At 37.6% G+C, this 4,259-nt stretch overlaps 1 pseudogene; it reads left to right on the top strand.

The window, feature by feature from the left end:
* The first annotated feature begins 2,310 nt into the window (after positions 1-2,310).
* On the top strand, positions 2,311-4,049 carry LOC113294973 (annotated as a pseudogene).
* Positions 4,050-4,259: the final 210 nt, after the last annotated feature.

Genomic DNA, 4,259 nt, shown 5'->3' with positions numbered 1-4,259 from the left:
CTGTTTTCTTCAATCTTTTTGCTGCTTTTTCCCCATCTTACGAAGATATGTGTTCTCTATGTCTCCCCCATCTGTGTCGTTACCGGTCTCTCCTTGAGTTGTTGTTTGCGGTCCTTCATCATCTTCCTCGTTATTCTCATAAGTGTCCAAATCATGCGTCGTATCGAATACAAAAGTCGATCGTCGATTATATTTTATATTTTCTAACACAACTTGGTAGCACTCTTCGTGCTTAAATTTTTTCCCATCGTTGCATTCCTTGAACCTCTTGTTAACTTCTTCAAGCTGTTAATGTTTTTAAAAACACTTAAGTACATGGGCGCTTATTAAATATTAGAAAACAATGGTTGGAAAAATCAAGAATGCTTACCTTCTTTTCAGGACCCCATCCAGTATGATATTCACCTTCAACTTCTGCCTCTTTTGCCGAAAATAACGCCACATCTTTACTTATTCCCTGATATCGTTTTTTCCAAGAACTCCAAGACCGCTCTGGATTATTAGGTAAATGAAGTTCAATATAATCCTTGATACGAGTCCACAACGTCGCCTCTGATTGATCAGCTCCAACACTAGAATCTTGAGATATAGATAAATGAATTTTACACATTGTTACATCTTCGATTGTCGTAAAATTTGGACCTCGTGCTACTCTTGGTGCCATTGTAAGCGAATCCGTGAAAATTTTCCAACTGATTTGAAAGCAGAAACAATATTTCTTCTTATTGGTGTGGATAGTTTGAAGTATTGGTCGTGGGAAAATGTCACAGGATCTCATGTGTATATATAGGTGTTTCTTCCGAAAAAACCGAAATGTCTTCCAAACTTTCCAACGTTCCATTTTCTTCAACGTTCCATTTTCTTCAACGGTCGAATTACCAACGGTATAAAAAAATTTCAAAATCAATTTTGTCTAAGTATTTTTTTTTTTTTAAACTCAAGCTTGGGGCGTTAACTATATCAACGCCGGGATGGGGCGTTAATCATATCACCGCGTGGCATGGGGCGTTAATTATATCACCGCCTGTCTGGGGCGTTAACTATATAAACGCCTGGCGTGAGGCGTTAACTATATCAACGCCTGAATGGGGCGTACACTTTATCAACGCCTGGCGTGGGGCGTACACTTTATCAACGTCTGGCGTAGGGTGTTAAGAATATCAACGCCGGGCTGGGGCGTTTGTATAATCTTCGTCTGAATGGGGGCGTTCATTTTATTAACACCTGACGTGGGGCGTAAACTTTATCAACGTCCCAACGGGCGAACATTTTATCAACGCCTGAACCGGGCGTAACTTATATACACGCCTCTTTGTGGGGCGGAGACTTTACTTACGTTTCACAACAGGCGTAGATTATATATACGCCCGATGCCAAACGGTGATTATACCTCCGCTCCACTATATATAGTTTTGGTCTTGGTCCCAGACCAAATATGGTCTGGAATTTGGTTTTGGTCCAGATTTTAGTCTTTACTCCATCCCGTTGCGTCTCGTCCCTGGATCATAATTATAGGTTTACTCGTCCATTGCAGTTGCTCTCAGAGATCATCAATGAAGTCAAGTTACTGATTTTTATCTGGGGTGGGAAACAAAAAAGGTTTAAATTGTATACTTTTAGAGACCTGATGACACATTGGAAAGTAGTGATTGATAGAATGTAAAATGTCAAATTGACATCAAAATGGGGGCATTTTGCCTTTTTACATTTTCTTTTTAATACATCTTAACCTTTCTCCTCGAAAAAGAAAAAATTATACTTAGGGACTTATAAATCTTGGTTTCCGCCACAATTGACAACTATACGACTGTACAACCATGTGGCTGGCTAATAAAATGTCTGTTTTTTATACTATATAACACCATTAACACGTGATAACGTGACCATATATCTTAATCCGACCAACAATGATACCCTAGCAGCCTAGCCTAGCACACCAACGGCCCATACCAAAAGTTAAAAATTGTTCTTAGAACCCAAAATTAGGCAAAAATGGAGTTTCCTGGAAAAGAGGTTAAAAAAATTAAAAAAACCATTGAAGAATAAGAAGAATGCGCATGGCACCGAAGATTGGAATATTCCAATTTCAGCCAGTAAGTAAAAAGCAAATTCTCACCCGAATATTCAAATATGCCATCCAATCACCTTATCTCGTACCGATTCTATACGCAACTCACAACTATCATACAACTAACCATTAAAATCAACGAGCACAATCAAAATACCCTTAAATCAAACGGCTGAGAAGAATTGTGGCGGTATATTAAAATTCTACTGGTTGTACAAGATAGTGAAATCTTAGGTAGAAGCCTTTAATGGTGGCACCTTCCTCACAGGAGAAATATTTATGGTGTCAAATTTTGATGGCTCTTTTCAGAATGCGGTGAAGTAATATTCCATTGGCATCTTAATCCGGTTTTTTATTCTTTTCTTCTTCTTACGCTCACAATATTAGAACGAGATCCCCATTATAAATAGATCATTCAGCTTCATCAAGTTTTCTACACAAAAACAAATCTGCTTCTTCTTTTATTTTACAGAAAACACAAAAACACACCTCAAATTTCATATTCTCGACGTATAAAATGGCAGGAATTGTGATTTTATTCGACTTCGACAAGACGATTATCGATCACGATAGTGATAATTATGTCATTGATGAATTGGGTTTCACTCAATTGTTTGATGAACTCTTGCCTACCATGCCCTGGAATACTCTCATGGTATGTTTCCTCTGTTTTCGCATTTTTGACTGAAATATGTTTTCGGAGATCATTTTGATGCCCCATTGTTGATTTATGAATCAAAAAAATGTTAGATTTCAGAATCTGGAGTTTTAATTTCATTTGTGATTTATGTTTCAGGATAAGATGATGTTAGAGCTTCACTCTAATGGGAAGACAATTGAAGACATTGCCAATGTTTTGAGACGCGCTCCATTGGATGCTAATATCATTTCAGCCATTAAATCAGCTCATGCTCTTGGGTAATTTCTTGATTTCCAATAAAATTTTCCAAGTATTTTACATGTAATTATCAAACGGGTCTCATTTTGTTTTTGTTTTTTATTCCAGGTGTGAATTGAAAATTTTGAGTGACGCAAATCTGTTCTTCATTGAAACAATACTAGAACATCATGGGTTGTCAGGTTACTTCTCAGAAATCAACACGAACCCGGGTTTCGTCGATGACCAAGGAAGATTAAGAATCTTCCATACCATGATTTCACCACTGCTCCTCATGGTTGCACTACTGCTTGTCATGGTTGTCCCATCTGCCCTCCCAACATGTGCAAGGTAAATTAATCTCATAATTCAGCTTTTTTTAATCCTTAAACACGTCGAAGCCGTGTTTTTGAATCATCAAGATGACTCAATTAGTTGAACTTGATCCTTACATTGAGGAACATGCAATGGACAAGAAATCTAGTCACATGCTTCTCAGCTAATACTTTATTAGAAGAATATTAGTTGGCTAATTGAAATGTTTATGTTAATACAGGGTATAATATTTGACCGGATCAAAGCAGAAGCTTACGCAGATGGCAAGAAGAGAATTATCTATCTTGGAGATGGAAAGGGTGATTACTGCCCAAGTTTGAAGCTCGAGCCATCCGACCGTCTTATGCCAAGAAAAGACTACCCACTCTGGGAACTAATTTCCAGTGACCCTCACTAATCAAGGCAGAAATTCACGAATGGACCGATGGTAAAGAACAAGAACAAATTTTACTTCAACTCATTAACACAATAAACTTTGAAGATACTAACATTAACGCAGCCGGGGTAACACTGTTGGCGGGCGATTGCAAGTTTCAGACGATTCCGGTTTCAAATCACGAGTCGTTTCCCAAAGTTCTTGCAGTGCCCATTAAAAGTTAGTTCTTAGCTAGTGATATCGATATTGTAGGCTAAAAGCCAACGTGTTTGTTTGTTTACATCCACCGTCATTGTTGATTTACTACTGTGACACTGTCACAGTAAGTTCACTAAATCCATGTGTATGTTAGTTGCAAATCAAATTTCCATGTTTTGGTTTCCGGATCGTTATATTTTCTTGGATGAGTAGTACGTACCCACGAGAAGATTTATTTTTTTTTTTGGCTCAGGAAACTAATTTAAACTAAGTTTTCTATATTAGAATGAAAGATAGAAAGAGAATTACAGGACTGGACACATTTTAGAGCAAAGAAGGAAATGACCTACTTATACGTATACAATCTGTGTAGGATAAAGCAAATACTTAGAGATAAACCAGAG

The sequence above is a fragment of the Papaver somniferum genome, chromosome 7, assembly GCF_003573695.1.
Source record: "Papaver somniferum cultivar HN1 chromosome 7, ASM357369v1, whole genome shotgun sequence".
Classification (NCBI taxonomy): domain Eukaryota; kingdom Viridiplantae; phylum Streptophyta; class Magnoliopsida; order Ranunculales; family Papaveraceae; genus Papaver; species Papaver somniferum.
The sequence above is the reverse complement of the archived record's forward strand: the minus strand, read 5'-3'. Positions and strand labels throughout refer to the sequence as shown.